The sequence below is a fragment of the Danio rerio genome, chromosome 17 (genome assembly GCF_049306965.1).
Source record: "Danio rerio strain Tuebingen ecotype United States chromosome 17, GRCz12tu, whole genome shotgun sequence".
Classification (NCBI taxonomy): Eukaryota; Metazoa; Chordata; class Actinopteri; order Cypriniformes; family Danionidae; genus Danio; species Danio rerio.
In genome coordinates, this window is record NC_133192.1 from 29,319,093 (window position 1) to 29,345,007 (window position 25,915).

Here is a 25,915-nt window from a genome sequence, read left to right on the forward strand (position 1 = left end):
AACTGTCAGTCCAGTTTTCAGAGTTGAAGTTCAGTTTAGTTAAGTTCAGTGTGATTTAAATTTCACTGCTGAAAGCCCAAACACTGAAGAACAAATCCATCAATGCACAGCTCTACAAGTCCCAAACCAAGCAAGAAAGTGACCACTGTGGCGAGGATCTTTGTATCCATACTATATTAATTTATCATATATATTAATATTATATTAATATATAATATAGATTAATATTAAGTTAAATTATCATTACATTAAAATTTACTACTTACAACCGAGTCTGTGACACTTGGCTTTTGAGCTGAAAACTAGTTAAATTGCATTAAATTATTGAAATTATATCTTTAAATTCACATACTTTAATTAAAATACAATTATAGAATGCCACAACTACAAATATATTGTGTCTGTTCCACTTATCATTATTATTGAGTTTAAATTCCATTTTTAGTAAAAAAACAAACCTTCCTCTAAATTTATAATAGTACTGTGGGCTTTTAACAGCTGCCAAGCATGTAGTAACCTGGCACATAAAAATAGAACTGCTGTGTGTTACTGCCTTTTTCTCATTAATCTGACACCACGCATCACTGTTTCTCTCTTCAGTAATACTACCAAAACATGACTGTTATTGACCTTTATATCCATACTAAAATCTTATCTGTAAAGAAAGTCATGCACCTTTTATCAATCATTAAAAAATGGTGTCCAAGTTGACATGAACATAGAAACTACAATGTGCACAGAGTGACTTTTTAAAAGCCTAGTTTAAGGGTGATATGAATAAATAGCATTAGTAATTTTCTTTGCATTGTAGTCATGATCACTGTGTGTAATCACTGCTTTTATCATGTTCTTGCTTGAGTACCATCATTATCTACATGATTGTATTATAACTTTGCTCTTTTGCAATATGTACTGTACATGACGTTCCTATAATAACCTCTAATAACCACTTTAATTTTAAGGTAGAATCATGCTTTCTCTCTGTAAAATAGCTTTGAATTTATATCTAAAATAAAAAGTGCTATACAAATAAATTGAATTACTGTAACTGCTTGTTAAGATACGTTTTGCTAATAAAATATTGGCATACAGCTTGCACCCAAAAAAAACAACAACAAAAAACATGTGTTGACTTTACAATGGATTTGAATTCTGATTGTAATGTTTAAACATTAAAATCATCATGAAATCAAAATGCACTCTTCTTATTTTTATATGCTTATAGTTGGGCTTGTTATAAATAATGTGTATATCATTATTTTGTAAACATTCCTTGGACCTCATATTCTTTAATTGAATACTATAACCTTTACTTCCCCTAAAACAAATTCTCTTCACCTCACATAGAATGCTTCAGAGCTGGACTATCAGAGCATGTCTTGTTTCTGCCCTGTTGTGGTTTATGAAATGATTCCATCTGTAAAATGTAGCTTCTCATTATCATTAGGCATCTGAAAACATTCTGCACCAAAGAGGGTGCCGACGTTGATTCCAGACAGTAATCCTCCACAACTAAGAGTAAAAACTGGCATTCAAATTAAAAGTTTTGTCTACAGCACCTGTCTTCCAATCAGTTGCCAAAGGATAAAATCCTGATTCACTTGTACATCAGGATAATGAAAAAAGGACACTAACTTCCGTGTCATATTAACTATGAAGGTGGGGTTGGTGATTTCAAAGAAATTGCTAAAGCTAAAGATCCAATCACGATCCAAATCCACACAGTCACAGACCTGAAATGACAAGACGAGGGAGATCTCTCAATCACTATAGTGACAGAACATTACAGTTCAACGCCCATAATAATACAGTAGAAACATAATACTGTAACACATCATGTCCACCAAAGTATTTTATCTTGTTTTTTCTGTTGTTTTTAATGAGCGCACTGTGTGTTTGGAACTTGCAATGTGTTGAGGTGTTGTGTAGAATGTACTATGAAGCTGTGCTATGAAGCTGTGTCTGAAATCAAATATTACTTGTGTTGGTACTTTGAACTTGCCTTACAACCTACAACTGCCGTTTTTTATTATCACATGACCAACCTGCATTAGTTGGGTTGCTTTACTCCCATTCTTTCGTGTGTCATCATGGTATATTAAAGTGTACCCATTGTACCCCTTTTTTAAGACCTAAGGTAAGTCTTTTGTGTCTCCAGGATGTGTCTGTAAAGTTTCAGCTCAAAATACCCATCAGATTATTTATTATGTCCTTCAGAATATTGGATTTTCTGGTTTGAACAACATTGTTGCTGTTGCTAGTTCTCCCTGCCCACCGTTCCAACAAGCCTGTCAGAGTGTGCCTCGGTCTCCACCTTGGCTTCGTCAGATGAACAGCACTGTTACAGACATGAAGGGAGCAGACCTCATGTAATGTTTGTGAAAATTCTACAGCAAGAACTTTCCTCATGATTATTTGATGTTTTGTGGAGTTAATTCAAGCCTTCTTGCAAAGTCGTTACAATGTTCCAAATGTTACAGTGGCCTCAAAATGTGAGGGATTTGTATCCTATTTTAATGTCAGGAAATAAAATAAGAAATAGACTTTGTGTTTTAGAAATAGAATTGTGTTTACAGTATATCCCCCTAATATGACTGTGGGTACACTATATCTACACAGTTCTATCCAAATAGCTTCAAAAAATGATTTTCATCATAGGTGCCCTTTAAAGTGTCCAAAAAGGGCACTTCAGAATCTTGCTGGAAGTAGTAGGTCATCTTGGCTGCTGTTTTTTTGAATAATGTAATTTCAGACATACTACTCGTCTCGCATACTGTTTTGCACATCCTATATAGTACATGCAATCACCTTGAGTTAAACGCAGTGATGCAGAAGTACTCTCAAGTGCTCAGCTAAGAGTTTTTGAAAGAGACTTGGCATTTTCAGCTGCTTTGGTGGACATGCTCCCTGTGAATCTGCAAAATGAGAACATGATGTGACCTGTCTTCGAGAACAGGGTTTGCAGAAATATGCAAATTCACATCTTGACGTGCAGATGTGATGTTCGGACAGATTTATTATTTTCACATCAACAATTTACAGAGTAATTTCAATCTACTTGTAAACAATTTTTTTTTTTTAACCACAGTCCACCCCAGTCCCACCCTCACAAGATAGAACACTTAAATAGACAGAATTATGAGACATTGAGCTGACATGTAAAATAAGAGGAAATAAGCAAGTAAATAAATAAACAATGATGATAAAAGATTTTCAAGAGTTCACACTTAAATATGATTGACTCTGTAAGCAGGTTTGGAACTCTGAGCTCAGAGATAATTGAGCCCAGGGCTCTTACCTGCTCAATAAGCAAATAAGGGGGTCCGAGATCAGGTAGGTTTCAAAAGCTCCCTCTGGAAAGGGGAGGAAAAGAGGAAGATGGGGTGGAAGGCAGATTCTTCCAAAACAAAGATAATGTAATAGAGCGAAATCGGTCTATTTGTTGTAAACTTGAATCAATTTGATTGGACTATTGGTGATTATGAATGAGAGGTCAGCCACGATCACTCATATCACATGCTCCTCTCGAAATTAGTTTGTAAAACTTCACAAAGAAAAGAAGAGTTGCATTATCCCAACACCAAAAATTTTGACTGGAAGTTTTTTTCTGTCCTACACTTTACACAGATGATAAAAATATGCTTAGACCATTGAACGTAATGGGTGCTATTGAGAGACTTTCAACCAGCATAACAAAATGCTTCAAATCACCTACCCTGGCTCCAAATTTAAAATAATCCGTTCTCGCACCGATGACTTCAGAGACTTCAGACCACAGAAAGATCCTCTCTCTCACTCACTCACTCTCTTTACATCAACAAAGCATTCATTTCCTAACTCAAAGGCGATCCACCAGAGCATGGCAGCAGAGAGAGAGATGAACTGCTGTCCTCATTCATTCTGCTCTGTTGCTGCAATGGCCCGTGTCATGTTTGACTGGATCAGTTTGGGCCAAAGCAGACTGCAGTGATTTGAATTGAGCTGCGTGTGTCAGCTAGAAAGACCACGAAACACTTCCCTGCGTAGCAGAGGACAGACTGTGCATTTAAGAAGAAAATAACCCTATTTCATGAGGAAATGTGAATTAAATATACAGCACACTTTAAAAAGAAAAAGTTGCTTGTTTTTGTTTTTTTATTATTGAATTTATTTAGCTTTACAAGTAATTTCATTTAAAATTTAAAACATCCTTCTTTTGTAAGGAGTTAAAGTATCATAAAATGACTTCTGGTCATATCATGATCTAACCAGTGGTGTAAAGTAAAAAATTACAAATTAAGCAGTTTTTTTTTTTCAGGAATTGTTGTTTACTAAGTAGTTTAAAAAACGTACTTTTACTTTATCTTGAGTACATTTTTAGTGCTCTATCAGTACTTTTACTCCACTATTTTCCTTCAACCAACAGCCACTACTTTTTTTTCTTGTCTGTGGGGATTGGCTTGGTAGAAAATCAGCCCTGTGGTTCCTGTCCAATCAAATTGCACATGGATAGTGGGTTGCATCATACTGAACAATTCAATCAGAATTCAAATCAAGACATGTTCACTTTGAGAATGCAGAAAACCATTTGGAAGCATTAAAAGTGTCCAGGAAGATGTCCAAAATCTTTGTAGATTGTTAAATTTACACACACATGCACAGATTGCATATAAACGCATCAGATTTTCACAGCCTAACACTCACTTCTCTTGAGTACTTTGAAAAGGGCTACTTTTTACTCATTCTTCGAGTAATATTTAAAACAGAAACTTTTACTCTATTTGCACTACATTTTCGAGCAAGTACTTCTACTTGAGTATGATTTTTCAGTACACTCAAAAATGATTACTGCTGCTTGTTCAAACTCCCTGTTTAAAATGAGCTGAAACAACAAAATTCTTGTCATTTCTTTGGCCAATTTATTTGTTTTATGTTCAGTCCACTTAAATTTGTAAACCATTAAGTTAACTTAAGCATTTTATGTTGGAACAACATGGAGTTGTGTTGGTTCAACTCCCTGGGGTGTGTTTCCCAAACAACGACATAACTCGCGGCTGAACTATCATAGTACGATGCATTGTTTGGGAAAAGAAGTTTCTCTGTCGCAGATCTGTCGTTTAAACCACACTAGTTATAAACTTCCATGATGCAAATGGGGATGGAGTAACAACTTCTTCAAAGAAAAGCCCCATCATTTTTTGTGCAAATTATATTTATTACATTCAAAATGGCACAAATGTTTTCAAAGTGCACTGCAAAGGGAACGCAATTGACAATATGAAGATTGCTAAATCTGAACTGTAAAAAAAAAAATTGGAAAGCAAATTACACCTACGAAAGATGACTTTAATGCTTGTGTTTCTTTTTTATCAATTCAAGTTTAAATGTTGGAAGGTTCGAAAGGTATAGAGCATAGGGGGGTGACTGAGAATAGAATACAAACAGAAACTATGATTCTAGCTTTAGCTTTACGCCTGTTTCACACCGCAAGCGTCAGCGGCGCGTGAGCAGAGCGTGAGCAGCGCGTATGTCGAGCAGTAGCAGCACGCAGGCGTTTGCCTTTCACACCAGCTGCGTCTGCAGCGCGCAGCTCTTCGGCAGCTGCTGCTGAGATCAACCTATCTCTGTCTATTCTATCTAGTTACCCCTCAATATACAAATACACTTTTTAAACTTTTCATCTGCACCAAGGCCCCTCCTATGCTGTTTCATTAACCTGCAAATGTTTATTTTACAAATTTTATAGATCAAATAGTACTGTATGCTTCTAAAGCTAACTTATATGAGAAGTGTCTACAGTCAGAAGACAATCGCCTGTGATATCATGTCATTTGTTTTTTGATTATCAGGTTGCTGTAGACCTAGTTATAGTCATATTTATACAATATAGTTATAATGATATTTATACATGATCAAACTAGTGTTACTTTCTCCGCTTCAGTGATGTCCAGCGGCAGAATAACAGCTCGTTAATTCATGCTCGTGCAGATGATGAGACGGACAAAAGTAATTAATGCATGCCATTCTTTTACTTATTTTCGTGTTGTCAGATTCACAGTGCAAACAGCTCCCGGTACGAATAACTCGAGTGAACATAAAACAAAGCCGATTAAAACTTTCTTCCTCTGCTTAGCTGCACAGAACACAGCGAGCTCACATAATCCAGCATGCGTGTCGCACTACACTACCCACAATACACTTCGCTATGGACTACAAATCCCGTAAATATTCTATTTCCCTTCTCCTACAACACTAGTGTGCAACTTAAACAAAACTGATAGTAAAATTGTTTTACATTCGGTTTTGTAGTTTGGGCCTAAATAAATGTTTGTTGCCGTTTTTAATCGTTTTAAGTTCATTTGAATGACTATATATAAACCATTTGACATTATTAACGTATTTATTGGGTAAAATTGCTTTTTACTGTCATTCAATGTGTTTTGGTCATTATCAATGCACTGTCACTTTAATTGAGCGTGAGCAGCGCGTCAAAAATAGACCCAGCGCCGAAACTATCGCTGCACTGCTGCTTCGGCGACGCTCACGCCTCGCACTGACGCGCTGCTGCTGCGTGCGGTATGAAAGCTCTAATCTGTTAACATGGACGCCGAAAACACACGCGCTGCTCACGCTCTGCTCACGCGCCGCTGACGCTTGCGGTGTGAAACAGGCGTTAGAGGTGTAGTTGCATGCGTACAAGTTTGCAAGGCCTCCTCTCGGTAGGACATGCCTGGAACACCTCCCTAGGTAGGCGTCTAGGAGGCATCGGAAACAGATGCCCGAGCCACCTTAGCTAACTTTTCTCAATGTGGAGGAGCAGCTGCTCTACTCAGAGCTCCTCCTGATTGACAGAGCTCCTCACTCTATCCATAAGGGTGTGCCCTGCCACCCGCTGAAGGAAACTCATTTCGGCCGCTTGTATCTGATATCTGAGATCTTGTCCTTTCGGTCATGACCCAAAGCTCATGACCATAGGCGAGAGTAAGAATGTAGATTGATTAGTGCTAAACAAATTTATTGGATGGAAATCCTGCCCTAAATTAAATTGAGCTTATTCAATGAGTAAATTTTTTGAGTGTACTTTTTCCACCACTGGATCTAACTTATTATATCTCGCAGTATCAATCATTTGTTGTTATTGTACTCTCTTTTTCAGTCTTGTGTTTTAATGCAGTCTCTGCCACTCGTGAGCTGCAATGCTATTTCAAGATGGTCTTTTGTTGTGTTTAGCCCATTCATGTAAATTATTTGTCCCAGTGCATCTAATCTTTGTATGTCATTGCAATAAAAGCTTATCTCGTCTGTCCCAATCTAGAGGACACTTTTGATGAACATTGGGAGTCTTACCAGAAACCCATTAGAAATTCTCCTGCTGGTTTAAATCCAATAATTTGTGCTCATCTTCTGCAGATCAGCCGTGGGTTTTCCTGCAGCCGCCTGCTGTTTGGGAGGCAGATTCATTATCTGTTGTTTGGACAGGGATTATGCTGATCAGGGCGGCTTAAGGCCCCCAGATATAAATACTCTTAATAAAATTCGTCAGTCGAGCTGAAATGCCACGTTATTTCATGCCATACAAACCCACCGTAAAAACTCATCGCACGCCACTAAATGCAACTCAAAAGCACAAACTGCTCGAAAATGAGAGTCCTCTCTCTTGTTTTGTAATTTGCTTCAGTCCTCTATCTTCACACAGATTCAGGCTGCTACATATGTTTGTTAGTGAAACATACACCACTGTAATGCTGAGCTTTCTGTGTCAAAGCAGCTGACAGGAGTGATAAAAAGTGAAAGACATAATTGCTCGGAAGCTGTTATGTGTGAAGGAGAGGGAAGAAGTTGTCAGGATGAAAACACAGTTGTTAATGTCCCCCAGAGGGGCCGTTGTGTTGTAGAGTCACTTAGAGAATCAACTGCAAACCCTTTGTTGTTGTTTTTTTAATGTCTTTAAATGTAAATGTGCTAATGACTTGTTTTGCTGTGTGATATGGGTGCTGGAGTAAACATTTCACTGTGACCAGAGTTTAAAACCCTATTTACTAGTTACAATGGTTGTTTTAACAAGCCAAAAGGATACTGTAGTAGAGCTTAACTACTGTACATATTATTCAGAAAATAATAGAATTTAGAATTGTGACAACACTGTTACAATATCACATATTATTTATTATCTGGCTGTTAGACTTTGCAGCAATTGTACAGATATTTACTGCAAAAATGCCCAGTAAAATACCACATAAATTCTTTACAGTTCACTACTGTAATAGACTCTGCATTGTGGGCCATTTGAAAAGTTTTGAAGTATACTGCATATTAAGAATTTCCGGGATATTACTGTAACCAAGGTAATCAAGTATTACTAAATATGAGACAGTTAAGGAAAAAAAATTGCCACTTGTTTGGAATTTATTAAATTCAATAGCAAATACTAAAACTAAAGGTTTTGTGCTGCTAGTGTAAAATGTAAATAAATTACAGTAAAAGTAAAAGTACTGTAAACCTGTCATACTGTAAAAGTAAAATTTGGTGAAGGGCATTTTACCATAAACAGAAATTGCGGTAGGACTATTTTACCATAAAATTAAACTTTTAAACACATCTACAGGTAACTTAATGTAAAGGGGCAGTTGCGAAAAATTGCTGGCAACAGTGAAAAATAAAATAAAATGTCTAACAGTATGTATTGTTTCTTGGTTGTTTATCTTTACTGGTTCCAGTTAATATTAATTTATTTATTTTCTAAGATGAACTAAGATCAGTAGTTAGTAATTATTAATTTCAACATTCGCTAATGCATTATTAAAAGTTTGCTTGTTAAAGTTCCCAATAAATTAAAACTAGCCATATTATTTTGTTAGCTCACATTACTAGTTTTGTGGTGAACAATTCAATTCATGTGTGCATGTCATTAAGAAAGAAAAAAAAAATAGTTTGCCATTGATATTTTCTTATTGAAATTTAAAAATGTTCTTCCTGTTTTTTCAGTTAAATTGTCAGATTATGTATATCATTGGAATTTGATGTGGCTAACATACTCAACCACGGCGCTTCAACTGTCAGTTTTGACAATAAGCAGAAACATTAGAAAATTAAGCCATGCCTGCTGTTTTGTCATTTGAAATTCTGTTTCTCAAGGAACTGCGTCACAATACCAAAAAAATAATGCTCACAGCTTCCGGTTCATGGGGACAATAATATTAAGCAATGCACTGTGGGGTAATAAGGAAACTGTATTTTCACAAAGATGAATGAATGATACATGATGAATAAATAGTGCAATAAATGTGTTGCTTATAGTTACTTCATGTTAACACATGTAAAAATAAAAACCTTATTGTAACGTGTAAATAAACAGCACAGTGTTTGATAGCAATATAATTTTATTATAAGATGCCTGTAGATTATTATTGATATAATTTTGCTAAAATGTCAATGTTTTTAGTAAAATGTTTGGGGTTTGCAAGATATTTTAATGTCACTCATGCTCTCTCTTCCAGGATATATTTAATCAATTATATATTTATTTAAATATACAGCAGTTCTTTCTAATTCTAACTGACTGAAAGCCGTGCATTATTTAGCTTCTATTACTTTATTTTGTTGCTTTATACTTATGTACAAATGACCAATACAAATATTTATACACACTGTAAATCTATTGTTCAGTACATGTTGGTTATACCCTAGTTATTTTTCAGAATGTATCATCTTACTAAAAGTATATTTGCATTTTGAAAAAGATAAAGCTATATCTGCTCTTGTTAAAGTTAAGCCTGTTGTTTTTAAAGCATTTTTAAATGTATAACTTGATTATTTTAATATTTTTTCTTTGATTGTTTTACTTGATTAAATTTAGATATTTGTTCACTATCTCAGACCGCCATCTCTAGTTTCTATTCTCCATCTAAACAGAAGAAAGAAACAAAAAGAGAGAGTATTTTCTTTGACAACCTTTATTCTCTGGCTTCAAAATAAAATTCAAAGTTTTTATTTGTTTCTAAGGGTTACACGGCTTGGCATTTAATAAATTCACTAGCTTTCTCACATGGTTCATGATGCGGGCACATCTTATGGCATGCCATTTAAAATTATATCATCCTCCTACTATTGATGTTTTTAAATTCCATTTCATAACCTCCTGTCTCTTTTTTCCCCTGGCCTGAGACAGTGCTGAAACTATTGCTGTCTCAAGGTCATGCCGAAGCATCTGAAAGGGTTTGAAGGCGTTGTTATTGAATTACTCCAGTGCTTTGTTCGTTGTCCTGTTGCATCACCCAATTCATTTGAGCTTCACTTGGCATTCAGTGAGCGTTCAGTGCTGTGCTTTTGCACTCGTGTTTGCTGGACGCCCACTTCGAGGGACAGTGTTCAACTTTATTTATAGACAATTAGTCTTATAGTGGACTAACATCAAGATTTTCAGAGACGCTTTTATAGTTCTCTGCCTTTTCTTTTTCACATCAGCCAGTGCTTCTTGGGAATAGAAAATTTGTATCATGTAGTGCTACTGTATGTATTAAAGCAAAACTTGTTGTTTTCTCTAAGGTTGAGCTTGCATAACAAGGAGCTAGTTTTTTCATTTGCATGTTGAAAAAGCTTTAAGTTTAGATGACAATGATGTCTTTAAAATAATTCCCTCAAAAGGATTCAGTGTGTATATAGGCAGTGTAAATCAGTATGCAGCACAAAGTAAGTCTATCATTGTTTTTGTTGTCAAATACTTTTACAAATGTACATAAAGTCATTGGGCTCTATTTTAAAGATCTAGGCGCAGAGCGCAAAAGCATTAAGGGTGTGTCAGAATCCACTTTTGCTATTTTAAGATTGAAAAAATATGGTATGCGCTATGGTGCATGGTCTTACAGGTTTGTGCTTATTCTCTTAATGAGTTATAAGTGTGTTTTCAGCATGACATGCATCAAACCATTTAGAGTCTCATCTCTCATTCCACTTAAGAGTCAGTTGTGCCACGCAATGACACATTTGCTATTTACATAGCAGAGTTTGGAAGTGAAAAAACTGAATGCTTCACTTGCAAAAAAAAACAGTAAAACAGACCATCTGCAGTGTGAGAATAAAGAACAAGCCTCCTCCATTCGGCCACTCTGCTTTTTTTAGTTTTACTCTTTACTACTTTACTTTCATGGATAAGGAATCGGTGTTTAACAGTACACAGTCCACTGAAGACATCCAGTAGCATAAATATTACATTTTGTTTGTTAAGCGTAAAGACTTGTTTCAAAACTATTTCTAAATTCAGTTCTAATTTCCAGCAAACGAAAAAAATTAATAATAATATCGAAGTTTGGTCAAAAACACACGTTCAATTCTTATGTCCCATATGGTGATATGGAATACATCTCCAAAATCCAACAGTTGGACAAATCTAAACAAATCTAACTTGTTGTTGTTTTTATGACAATATTTTTTGAGCAAAGACAGATTTAAATTATTTTATTCCAGTTACAGTTACAATGTAATTTCAATAATTCATTTTTTTTCCGGCTTAGTCCCTTTATTAATTTGGGGTCACCACAGCAGAATGAACCGGCAACTTATTTAGCATATGCTTTACACCGTGGATGCCCTTCTATCTGCAACCCATCATTGGGAAACACCCATTCACTCTCATTCACACACACACACTACAGCTAGTTAAGTTTATTCAGTTCACCTATAGCACATCTTTGGAATTGTGAAGGAAACCCAACACAGGGAGAACATGCAAACTCCACACAGAAACACCAACTGAGTTTAATGCTGCCCACTGCGCCACCGCACCGCCCAATATAATTTAAATTCCAAATAATTAATGTTCTTTTGAATTTTACGTTCACTGAAGACATATACTACGATTTTCACATACATATTATTATTGTATTGTATTATATTATATTATTATTATTATGGCACAACCATTTTCAACATTGATAAATATTTTTAAATCAGTACTAAGCATCAAAAAAACATAACTTGTAAGCAGCTAAAAAGGTTTTCAAAGTTAAATCAATTCAGAATATACAAAGTAAAAAATCTTTTTAATCTGGAATTGAATTGAATTTTTATTTGAAGAATTTTAGACAAACTGTACAAAAATAGAAGTAACCCATACATTTTGAAATAAAATCATCGAGGATAAAAACATGAAAGTATGGCTGCAAAATACAGTTAATGCAAAAAACAAAACAGTACCTCCACATTTTAAAATGGAACCAAAATTATTCACAATACATTGACATCCACCATGCAAACTAACTATCTTCATTTAAGAATCATATTTTGATCGCTTTTTTGAACTTCCTTAATTCTTTTATGGCCTTGATCGATTCTGGTAATTTTTTTTCAATTGTTACTGCATTTTTTACTCTATTTTCATTAAGCAAATTCAACCTTGTGAGGAAAAAGAGACTTTTCAAAACCAACCATATCCTTTGTATTTTTTTCATACAACAGCATTGAGGCTTTAACTTCATGATTGAAATCTTCCTTTTTTTTACACACTACCAACACATAATCCAGCATACTACCATTCATCCTGCTGACCGCGGTTGACACTGCACTTTTTAACGTGATACTGGAATTCAACACTGATTTCCTGCAAGTACAGCACCAATGGGAAATCTCATTTTTCACACTACATCCTTTTTTTTTCTTTACACTTCACAGAGTCGGACCATCTAGATCAGTGTTGACTGAAGTATCAAACACGCATACGCTCACCAAACCTCATCAACTATACATCACGTATGTATTTCCATCTGTGAGTGCTGTTGTGTTTTTCCACTTTGGCTTTTTTTCCCCCCACATTTTCTTCTGTCTTGAGAGAATGTGTTTGTGTGTGAGGGCAGCTTTCACCCAGAACAACACAACTCCAGCTAATTGCTGCCAGTGCCCTCAGGCTCCAAGAAGGAGAGAGAATGAAGAGAAAGAAAAGCGTATCAGTGAGAAATATCAATGGAACAGGTGAAGAGAGCGAGAGGCAGAGAAGTGAGAAGAAAAGAAACAGATTGTTTCTGCAAAAATATTAATGAAAAGTGGGAATAGGAAAGCAGAGTGGGTGGAACATGATCAATACAGTGTCATGACACCAGTCTGGAGGAAAGAGTCAGTGACGTTCACGCTGAGGGGGAGGAAATGAGTTTTGGGCTCCGCTGAAAGAAAAACAAGCAGCGATCCAGTGTGCTGTGGTACTAAAATATACAGCCGGGCTTTCTAAATGAGATCGTATTCATCTTAATATTTAAGCAGAGTTATGAACTGGCAAAGTAAAGATTGAAATTTGCTTAATTAAATATTGATAGACCAACACTCTCTGATGCGCTCATTGTTTTACTTGTAGATGAGGAATAGAACTTGTGCTGTTATGAAAACAGTTTTCTAGAATATGAATATTCTGCTAACATTACTCAAGATCAATCAGTGCCATTTCAATCAGTGGAATGCTAAATTATTATCATTCATGGTACACAAAGTTGTACCAATTCTGCTGTTCTCAATTGTTTATTTACTGTTAGATGGATGGTTCTAGCCCTTATTTACATACCCTTATGCTGTTTTAAACTTGAATGTCTGGCATTTTTAATATAAAGACATTAAAAATATTAAGAGGGATGTTGGTAATGTTACAGTATTATACCACACAGGTGTAGAACAGGGGTTCCCATACTTGAAATGTTCCCTGTTTTACAACAGTGAGGTTTAATACCAACTAGCATATAGAGATCATCCTCCATTTTCAGTCGTGACCTTTATTTATTTTTTAATGTACATGAGTGCCATAAAGGTGTCAGAAGATTTAAACTGGTGTCATAAAATACATCTGCTGCAACAGTCCTATGGGAAAACAACAACTTAGGCTCACTTTACCTTTGTATAGACAGATTTTCTGTTGTCCGTGAGCTCGAAATGTACATCAGCAGACTTGAGACGCAAAGTGGAGTTGACCTTAACAACAGTTTGAGTCTGGCGAAGAACGGTTCCAAAAAACAGGTAAGACGAAAACAGAAGTAATTTATATTTAACAAGTAAATAGCAGTATGGGAATATGGCCAAATCTGAAAATGTGGTAAAAATCAAGGGGCTTTTCTTTTTCTCGTTTCGCTTTTGTTGTGAATTTGGAGTGCCTTTTCTTTCCTATGCACTGGGTAACAGCCGCTGCCATCGAAATAGTCGATGATCTGGGGGTGTTCCGGGAGAAATTTCAATACGGGAGTGTTGTCTGGTATGCTTTAAATGCCACTTTAAGCTGTATAGAAGTGTCTTGAAAAATATATAATAGAAATAATATTTACTGTTACCATGGCAAAAATAAATCAGTAATTAGAAATGAATTAGTAAAACTATTACTGTAGCTTAAGAAATTAGTTGAAAAATCTTCTTTGCGTTAAACAGAAATTGGAGGAAAAATAAACAGGGGGGCTAATAATTCAGGGAGGCTAATAATTCTGACTGTATATATTTAAAGAAATTTGTCATCTTTCATAGTTTAAAACACTGCTGTTCAGTTTAGGGAAGGGGGTGAGAGAGTCAACACTATTAAAACACTATTGGTTGAGTTTAGGCGATGCGGTAGCGCAGTAGTTAGTGCTGTCGCCTCACAGCAAGAAGGTAGCTGGTTCTAGCCTTTGCTGGGTCAGTTGGCATTTCTGTGTTGAGTTTGCATGTTTTCCCCTGCGTTGCTTTTTATTTGCATTTATCTTTTGTTGGTTACAGATAAAATGTAGTAATTCTAATCATTTTAAAAATAATAATAATAATACTTGGAAATCACCAAGGGACCCCCACTTTGGGAACCACTGGTGTAGACATCCACCTCATTAAAAGAATAGTTCACTCAAAAATAAAAAGGAAATTCCGTCATTGTTTATTTCTGTGTATTTATTTTTCCTTTCTTATGAAAGTCAGTGGTTAAAGGTTTTCAGCTTTCTTTAAAATGTCTTCTTTTGTGCTCAACAAGCAATTGTTTATATATATATATATATATATATATATATATATATATATATATATATATATATATATATATATATTACTCAGTTTATTTATTTGTTTAGCAAAACACATATTTAAAACTAGGTAACAACTTCTACTTCCTAGGGTTCTCAAAGTAGGGGTCGGGACCCCCGGGGTGTCGCGGGACAATGAAGAACAAAATAGTAGTTAGTAACATTGTTAACATGTTAATAATAAACATTAAAAACCATGTGCAAAAAAAAAAGCCACCAGTCTTTTGTCTTTTTGCATCCCCTGGGGAGATTATGTTATATTAAAGATGACATTATAAATAAATACAGAAATTATAAATAAATACAGGCCACAACTGAACGTGGAAGATGGTCTATGAGTGGTGTTCTACAAAATTAAATGATGAATAGAATTGTGCCTATTGGTATGTGTGCGTTGTTGTGTGCAAGGTTTATATATATTTATAACCACCTCCGAGAATATTGGGGGTCGCAAGTGACTGGCATTGTTGTTTTGGAGGTCGCGGGCTGAAAAATTTGGGAACCCCTGGTCTAACTGGACGTATGACACTTTACAGAAGACTCATTTGTAGCAGAAGCTCCAGTGAGATTAAAAAGATGAGATTAACTAAACAACTAAAAGTGAAAAATGAGAAGTTAAGATGTCAGATAATTTCATTAGAAGTGATGAAGAGATTGAGTTTTTTTGCACAGCCATATTTGTTTGAACTTGAGAACATCATTCTCTTATTCATTGGCATGTGTCATACCCAGAGTCAGAGGTCAGCCAAAAGGTTGTTGAGAATACATATTCGCTTGCCTGTAGAAGTCGGTGATTAAATTTTATAATTTAGTTAGAATTTTAAATGTTTTTGCTACAAAAACGCATCAATCCACTTCATAAGACATGCGCTAACATCTTAGCGGCATATTGGTCCATTTTATGACAGATTAATGCAGTTTCAGGAACCACCCAACAATCTTATACAGCGATCAAATTAAAAAATACTCTAACATTTGTCTGAAAGAAGAAAGTCATACAACAAGAATAGCTTGGGGTAAATAAATTATGAAATGATTTTTATTTTTCGGTAACTATTCAAGTGACTTTGAACATGCATAGATTTTTAAGTGAGAGATTTTGATCTGAGTATTTCAAAATCTCATGATCTTCTGGCTTTTACACACACAAGCATATAGGGTTTATAGAGAATGGTACAAAGAGATATACAGTGAATGTCAGTTTCTTTATTTGAAAATGTCTTGTTGATGACAGAGGTCAGAGACCAAAGTACAAGCTGATAGAAAGCCAACGATCACTCAAATAACCTGTTACAGCCAAGGTCTGCAGAAAAAACATCTCTGAAACCACAACACAACTGTAAATCACAAAGCAGATGATCTACGGCAGCAAAAGCAAAGCAGACTGGTCCGATCTTATCAGCTAATAATCAGAATCTGAGACTTTATTTCAAACAGCTTTTCTTAATTAGACAAAACAAGTCTGGGAAAAGTTGACCTATAGTCTAACGAGCCTAGTAGGGGTCCCATTTTGGTATAAACAATGTGAAAGCATTGATGAATTCTACCAATTATCAATGGGCCTTGTTGATTGGGGTGTAATAGCCTGAAATATTTCTTTGCACATTTGGTACCAATTCAGAATTGTTTAAACACAGCCTGTGTGTTGTTGTTGACCAGGTCTATTTCTGTGATCAGTGTGGACATCTTTTCTATGCTTAAAGTTTTGAGGGCAAAAGGAGATGTTATTATGTATTACAGATAGCCATATTGATCTTTTTATGATTTTTTTTTAAGCATGACGGTAAAACATGAACACCATAATGAATGCATTAAAACATGTGCTTGTTTGTTGTAAAAAATTCATAATAATGACAAAAACACTTGTGCATCACACGCAGCTATTTTGCCATTGTAGATGTTGTATTCTGGGAAATTTTCTTACTCCTTGGTTTTGAGTTTGGTTCTGAAAAATTTCAACGGCTATTTAGCCAATCCCCTTAGCCTTATGCCCTTAAGCTAAAGAGAATTGGCATAAGGGGAAGGGCTAAGGTGAAGAATTGGGATTGGGCCTTACAGTAGTTGAATCCAATGACTGTTGATTGGATGTAAGCAAACCAGGAAGTAGGCTTGCTGAAGACTGTAGGAAAATATTTAGATAAATATGACTAATGTCACCACAGAGAAGTCTGTTGTTCATTAATTTATTCATTTTCTTTTTGGCTTAGTCCCTTTTTTATTCTGAGTCACCAAGAAGTCTGTTGTTTCACTCACTGACAAATCAAGTTGTGACCTTATTATTAGAAATTAATTAAAACTCGATACACTTCATTTCATGCATACAAAACAACAACAAAAACAAAGTGGTTGAATTTTAATTTCAGGCAAACTATATTAGTTAATGGCCATTTCTTCATTTTTTTTTACCAACATTACTTCTCTTTTGTGTCTAGTACACCATTAAAAGCTGCACCAGTGCCCGATGGAGCAGAGAGAGTTTATGTCCTCTGGTTTTCTTTCCGAGCGCAATACAAAAGATATTGTGATTAATTAAATGCATTTTTAAAGAGTTTTAGTCTGAAACCTTGCCCTCTCTCATTCCCACGTCTGAGCTTCAAAAATCCACGAGGTGTGACCGTAAGTGAGTGCGTTTGCATGTGTGAGCCCCTGTGTGTGTGTGTCAGAGTCAGCAGGAGGACATGACAGGTTCCTGACAGCATTGGGACACAGCTACCATTCCGAATACACATTTATTTCAAGCTTTGTTGGTATGAGAGATGAAAACACACAAACAAAATCAAACATGGTGAAGCTCTGGCCCTGGTACCTTGGCGGCAAGTGAGCTGTGTGTCTATATGTGTGTGTGTGTGTGTGTGAGAGAGAGTGTCAGACTGCAGCTTACAGAGTTTGACACAAGGGCCGCTGCTGACGCCACTCTCTGTCATCCAAGTAGGTGCTGAGGCGTACAGTGGTGTTTCTGCGCGTGTGCACGTCTATTTATGTATTTCTTCTCCCACTTCCTGTCTGTCACAAACGTGTGTCTCCTATTACCTGTCTGTCAGGCATTACTATGGAGTGTGGAAAAGCCCACCTGACACAAAGTCTGAAAATAAAAGAAATTTAAACAGGTTAGTAACAAGTGGAGAATGAGTAAATGATCAGAGATGTTTTTTAACTATATATATATATATATATATATTTTTTTTTTTTTGGGGTGGGAGGGGTTGTTCCAACTCTACTACTCTAGCAAGGTTTGCATAATAACATGGCCACGAATGTATATCCAATGAAGTGAAACAGATTATCAAAAATAAATAAAAATTAGAGACTTACATGTATCTTCCCAGACTTTAAAAAACAACAACAACAACAACCAGTCTCTGAGTCAGCTATGCCAGCCACACTGGGCAGACAAAATTATCCAGCTCTTCAGGAGCTGTAGGTTTGGATGCGAGTGCAGTTAAGAGTGAATCATGGCCGTGTCCTGTTTAAAAAATGATTTATGTCAGCAAAGGGTTGCAATTCTCAGAGCTGTTGATTTCACATTCAAGAGGGAAAACTTTGTCCTCAATCAATAGTCAATTAATAATCTGCTCATCACATTTTCCAACTTGCCGACATCCATCATCAAAACCTCAGACGGCAAGTAAAGTTGATGACATGATGAAATGTCTCTGGCAAACAGCTCTTCATTGTGCAGAAGAGTAGAGGGAGAGAGAGAGGACAGGAGATGAAGAACCACACACACACGCACACACGTCTGACCTTGCAGATGGTGTTTAACTCATTTCTGCTTTGTGCTTGCTTAAAGGATGAGGCTTAATACTTCTTATATTGTTTACTTTTCCTCTGAAGCATTTCTGAAGTAATTCTTGCACACATGTAAGGTTTACATAAATAAAATATTCATATAAAATATGAATGTCTATAGTATGTATATATATATTTTTTTTACTTTATACAAAATGCTATTACATGCATTTTAGAATGTTGGTCCCTTACAGAAGCATTAATAGCATCTACAAGACTTTTCATTTTTTCATTTCATTTTCATTTCATTTTATAAATACTAAAATTATTTTTGTACATTTCTATTAAAATTAATATTACATTTAATACAAATAGGCAGTTATTTAAATTGATCTAACGTTAATCATTTAAAATGTCATCAAATCCAGCAAATTAAGCAATCAAACAGTAAACTAAACTGAAACGCATTATGGATATAAGACAAAACAAAATTATGGAAAATAAAATTTTTTCGCTACGTCATTGCCATGGCAACATGATGTCTTACGTAAAACTCACTCTCCATAAAGCCTAAAGTTTAGTGTTTTCATTGACATAGCAAATAACCGCGGTAACTTTCACTGTTGTTGCGGCATGTTTGCTTCTTGCTGCCGAATTTTTTGAAACGTTATGCTCGAGTTTTAAAATTATGTGGGTAATGTGTACTACACAAAGTAGATTTACAAAGACTTTGGAAACACTCTAACTCTATTTTTGTTCTGCTAAAGGGAGTAAAGCAAAGATGCCAGACAAAGAGAGACCACAGAAAAAGCTTCTGAAGAAGAGAACGAAAATGAAAGCTTCTGTATCAGTATGGCTTGAAAAGGTGAGCTTATGAGACTGATCAGAAGAGTTCATCATGTGAATGTGAATAACATAGGTAATATGGCAAGTTATTGTGTTATGATGGTTTGTTCTGTACATGAACAAAAAAATTGCTTAAAGGGGCTAATCATTTTGACCTTATATTGTTTTTTAAAAGATTAAAAACTGCTTTTTTTCTAGCCGAAGTAAAAAAAAATAAGACTTTATCCAGAAGAAAAAATATAATCAGACTTACTGTGAAAATGCTCTTGCTCTGTTAAACATCACTCGGGAAATATTTAAAAAAGGGGAAAAAATATAAGGGAGGCTAATATTTCTGACCTTAACTGTTACTATGTAATGTTTTATATACAATTATATAACTGTAAGACAAAAGGTAATCATACAGAAAAGATAAACAGAAACTTGAGTGTTTTATTTATGCTTCACAAAACGGAGCATTTCAAACTGTCAGAAAATCTATTTCAGAGCTATGATTAAATAAATAACATATTGTTATGACAGGCCAACAGTACCTACATCTGTAACATCTAAATCTGTGTAGTTAAATCTATTGTTGACTCAAGAGATTTAAATGTGTGAATTCTTCATCACAACTTATCTTCACAATTAGCTCCTTTAATGTCACTGAATAGAAAGCGAAATGAAGGAAACTCATGGCATTTTGAATCAGAGTGGACATGATGCGCTCGAACAAGTAGAGGACCACAGAGAAATGTCCTATTCAACAGCAATACAATACAGCTTTCATTCAGTACACGCTTTGACAGACATTCTCCACAGTCCAAGAGTCTCCAAGCTTTCTTGTGAGGTTACCGCATGAAAAGCCTCTTTAAAAAGACACTCTATTTGTGAGAAAAAAGGAATTTTGGACCAGAGTGCAGACCCTCAGGCAAGTCGATATGACTAGAGCAAACAGCAACACTTTGTCTTGTTTGAAAGGATTCTGTCAGTAAGATGAAGGAAATGTAGCTCCTAGCTCTTTAGCTTTACAAAACTCTAATGGAGAAATCATTTTTGTGTCGCATCAACAAGGATTTTACTAACTAGCCGTCGGCAGATTATTTTATCATTACTGTTGCTGACTGTAATCAGACAGCAATCTCGGCACAAGGAACATCAAGTTTTTTCAACGCATCTTTAAAAATCAAATGATTTGGATGTTAAACTTTTTTTGAAGTAACTCTGATATCATCAGAAAGTTTAAACGTGTTTAATTGCCAGAATAAATCTGATGAAAGTCATTTAGCAAATAAATCATACAGTATGAACAAGGTTTTGTCTCCCACTGGCGCTTTTGTGTTTCAACAAAATGTGGTGAGTTATCAAAGAAAAAAAAAAATCCCTTTTTTGACAAATATGACAAGAGCAAAAGCAACTCCAGCTCTGCAAAAGGAAACTGCTTACATCTGTTGGCGTCTTCAATCCTTTCCCTCAAAAACGTCCACACTGACACAAAACATGAAAAGGAATGCTGTCCTATTCACAACTGTCAAACCCACATCGGATTGTAATCTCATTTCTATTGTCTGTCTGGCTGATGTTTCTGTCTTGTCCTCGTTCTCACCCGAAGCTGCTTTTGTTGCAAGTTCATTTCACATCAGAGCCGTTTTACAGTGTCTTTTTCCAGAGTTTCTGAGGTCAAACTCTCCACCTTCGCAGAGGCCTGAATCGAGAAATGTGCTTTAAATAGCACACTAACTGTCTTCAGTCAACCCTTTCCTAATCTGCGAACTGAAAGGGAGAGGTGGGGAAAAACAAATACCTCGTCACGCGCTGAAGTGATCTGAACAAATGCAGTAAATGGCAGCAATCACGGCAGCCTCATCAGAGCAGACTTTTTTATTTTTCTCTCGCAATGAAAGCGGCACTCTGTAATTACCAGGACAGCAGATGCACAGATAGGAACCTATGCTGTAATTTTACCCAATTTAGACAGCAGCCTGCCAGAGACCTGCAATTTCTTTCTCCTTTAGCTTTATGTTAATGCATCAGAGCAGCACACTCTTAAAGAGCAAACTGTTCAGCTTTGCTCACACGCACCAACCTTCATACGTGATCGATGAAATTATACTTTCTCTCTCAGGGAGAACATAACTTCCACAAGAATGCAAGAACTCGGCACATTAAAAGGTCAGTGGGGTTTATGGCAGAATGTGAGCTGGCAAAGACTATCAGAAAAGAAGGGTATTGATGGTGGCATGTGTCTCTTGAAGAATCAGGCTCCAGTATGAGCCAAAAGCTAGACTTTAAAAGATTGCTGGATTGCTTTAAGCCAAATGTGTGTAAAATATGGACAAACATTACATTACATTTTAACCCAGTGGTTAGGGTGGTCCATATTTTACCTAAATTTGAGTTGAAACGACCTAGCATTTTTTACTCTCTTATTGCTAGATTATGGAGCAAAGATAGTTCCACAGCAATGCCCACAGTTGCTATTTAGGGCCATATCTTAAGGCGCAAGACGTGTTTGGCACAATTTGTTACTATTTTTAGACCAGCGTAACTCTTAATTTTCATGTTTTGTGCCACGATTTTAAATAGCAAATCAATTTGTGCCACTTTATGAACTTATGAATGTTCAAGTCTAGAAAGGAGGTGTGTTAAGGCGTATTGTTGGCACGTTGCTATTTTGAGGAACTGAAGCCCCGCCATTGACCAACTAAAATCTGGTTTAAAGTCCAGCCCAGAGCTAGTTTTGTGCCAATACTGGTTCAAGCGTACACATTGCTTAATGCACAAAGGATCTAAAGCAGCACACAAATATCTTTACATATGAAAAAATTAAAGGATAGAAATGTTGCTAAAATTATTATTTACTACACACACACACACACACACACACACACACACACACACACACACACACACATATATATATATATGGGGCTTTTTTCAGTTAATTCATGACGAGTTGCATTTTTGTAATGTTATTATTAATAGCAGTATTATTTATTATATGCATATTTATATTTGTTTTAATAAAAGCAAGTTTAGATTTGTCCACTTGTCAGGATTTGGGGATGTATGGGTCACTATATGGGGCGTGTGTTTGTAACTTTTTTGACCACATTTATTATTATTGTTCAATTATTAATTTGCTGAATTTAGAAATTGTTTTAAAACAAATCTTTTCATTTAACAAATGAAATTAAATATGTATGCTAATGGACGTTTCCTTATCCACAAAAGTAAAGGAGTAAAGTAAACTGCAATAACAAAATAAAGAGGTGAAAAAAGTAAAAGACGAGGCTTATTCTTTATCCTCGTGCTGCAGATGGTCTGATTCACTCCTTTCTCACCAGTGAAGCATTCAGTTTTTCCTCTTACAAAGTCCGCCATGTAAATAGCAAATGCGCCATGGCGCAGTGCAACTGACTCTTAAAGGGAATGGGAGATGAGACTCTGATTGGTATAATGCATGTTATGCTCAAAACACACCCATAACCTCTTAAGAGAATAAGCACAACCCTGTTAGACCATGCACCGCGGCGCACACAATTTTTTCTGTTCTTAAAATAGCAAAAGTAAATTCAGACACGCCCTTAATGCTTTTGCACCATGCACTTTATATTTTACACCTAGATCATTAAAATAGAATTACAGCCTACCAGAAAATGGGATTTTTATTTACTCTAATTACAAAAATCTACTTTAATTTAATTACAATTTGTTTAGCTATCTTACATTTAAAATGTTAGAAGTAGGATTAAGGCAGAGAGTTGTTTAGAGTGGGCACAGGGTCTGTATAACACCATGATCTGGCTTATTTGAATATATAATAAAAAAAGTGTTACATCACACTTAATTTTTTCCCACACTGTTGGTTTCAGTCTACCTTTTTTTTTTTTTTTTTCTTTGGCAAATTCTGCTTGGCAAACTGATGGCAGAGCATTGAGAAAGAGAACTCTGATTGACTATTCAGCTAAATCTTTAGCCCATTAGGAATGTAGTTTTCCTGTTTGATTGGCAAATACAGGCTACTGCCACCTGCTGGTGTGGAAGGCTTATGTTTTTTTCGCACAAATGCGAATGCGAGTGTTTGTGCTAGTGGGCTTTTGGCTGAAGTCTATCTGGTGCGACTTAGAAAAATCATTGTTTGTAAATGTTTATATATTTGCATAATTCTTATCAATTAATTTTATACTTTCAAATTTAATCATTTTTGGCTTAGTCTTAAGTTTTGGAATAGAAAAAAACCTACAAGCTTTTGAAAAATAGGGAAAATAAAATTGTGATTAATTTTACTTAAATATCTATTTGTTTGTTAAAAAAAAATATAAAAATATTGTGAAAAATGCTATAAAAAACTATTTTACTAGATTTTAAAAAGTAATTTATTGTCAAAGCTGAATTTTTAGAATCGTTACTCTTCAGTGTCAAGTGATCCTTTTGAAATGATTTATTTAATATCCTAATTTGATGCTGAAGACTCTAAATAATTGGTTTAACTCAAATTGATTTTAAGTTAAAACTTTGGAGCTCAATTTTGTGTTGAAACCTTGATACCTAGAATTGTTTTCTAAAAATGAAAGAGAAAAAAATGTATGGTACTCGGAAAGTGTGAGGACTGGCTTGTGAATGCTCTGTTATGGATAACAATAAGACCGCCATTCTCCCTCATCTGTTCACGCGTTCTCACCTGCCTGAACACAGCACCAGCGGGTGTGCAGACACGCAGCTAAGAAAACACTTCATATTTCACGCTTTTAACGTAATTCTAACACGGTGGCCTGCTCATTAGCAGATCATAATTAATCTCCATTCAAGTTTAATAAATTGGACAGGCAGCCCGCATTGATCCCTGGAGCCTCTAAGTCTCGACTTGGGGAAATTTAATACCCCCAACGGAGAGGAAGAGAGGGAGAAAGAGAATGTTCGTGATTTGTTAGACAAGGTTGTGGAGAGAACCTGATCTAACCCCATTTAAAGACGCTCTCATTAATCAGAGCATAAATCCGGCGTGTTCAGGCTGCAGACAGTGTTAGCGGTGTCACATTTTAAAGGACAACATTCCCCTCTGAGCAGAATTAGAGTTATTTCAGGTTCAAGCATGAATCGAAGGCTTAGAGATTACAGCTCATTAAAGCAACCAAACTGGGCCTGTGATGCATGACGTACTGAAGGGGTTTTGCTTGCTTTTAGAGAACATTTGTGGTGGTGGATAAATTAGAGCATTGAGAGACTCACTGATACTACATTAAGAAGGAAAATTGTTAGCAAGAATTCATACATCTGCTAACAGAAGCCTGGATTTTTGTCGTAAAGACAGCTGCATGTATCCAAAGAAGTTAAATTCCAAACGCACGCACAGACATGAAAAAGACTACTTTCTCAAAATTTGGCAAATCTTAAAAATAGTTGCCTACTTTATCCCAGGGTTTCTTATGTATTCTGCGGGATTATAGATGCAAACGTATGTATGTGTGTTTGTGAGTAAGTGTGTGTCTGCGTGAAGCTCTGCCTGCCTGCTTGGTTGGCTGTATTGAAGATAAGCTGCTTTTCTTGATAGCGTTCTATCCTGCTTTAATTACCGAACTCCTGAGGCTGTGGACGGCTGGTCTGAGGTCTGTAAAAACAGGAGTGGCTCTGCACTCTAATCTCAGGACTAAAAAGACACAGAACTGCTCTGGCCAACTGCACTGAACTGCTCAACTCACTGCCATGAACCTGACAAAACTCCATAAGCAAATGATGCTTGGCTAAGCCCTGCCTAGCAAATGTTCTGTGCCTTAATTTAACACCATCATTTTCTCACATGTTAATGTTTTTTGCTAATGCTAAGGAGAATTTGTGGGGATTTTACAGTATGTACATTTTATAAAAAAAAAAAAAAAAAAAGGTAAATGCTTGATGTTGGTTGACTAATAATGACAAAACCTACCCTAAAAGATTGCAAGTATGCTTTCTAATTTAAACTTAATGTAAGCTTTTTTTTGTATTGAATTAGATATTTTAAAATTATACTTTTTGGAAACAGGATTTAAAGTGTAAGTTAAAAGTGATAAAAATATCTACCATGTGTGAGTATTTAACAGCTACAGTAAGGCCTAATTTACACTAATATATTGTACTTCTAAAACAGTTTTGCTAGGTTACACCTTTTCCACACTACCCCGGAATTTTTCGAGCCCTGAAAAAGCAGCTTTTTGGTAACGCTGAAGAGGCAATTTCATTTTAAAACAATCCTGCTTCATGTCAGTATAGATTGGGGAAAAAGGAGACCTCTGAAAACGGAGGCATGGCTGCAGACATTATTGTATCTGATTTGGGCCTTTTCCTCAATTTTAAGTGCACAAATTTCTGATTGCATCTTTTAGTCTTCAAAAGTTTGC

General features: G+C 35.7%; 1 protein-coding gene across 7 annotated transcripts in view; it reads left to right on the top strand.

The window, feature by feature from the left end:
- Window positions 1-25,915, top strand: part of LOC141378579 (uncharacterized) — a 173,503-nt gene that overhangs the window by 11,827 nt on the left and 135,761 nt on the right. For 2 of the 7 annotated variants that reach the window (XR_012393426.1, XM_073928611.1), the window contains exons 2-4: window positions 13,856-13,968; window positions 18,026-18,091; window positions 19,481-19,578. The exons of 2 other annotated variants lie outside the window; for them this stretch is intronic. The gene's annotated coding sequence lies outside the window, so the exon portion shown is untranslated. Of the gene's footprint in view, window positions 1-13,855; window positions 13,969-18,025; window positions 18,092-19,480; window positions 20,905-25,915 lie in introns of those variants that run through there. 3 more of the 7 variants (XR_012393427.1, XM_073928610.1, XR_012393424.1) reach the window with 2 other exon arrangements.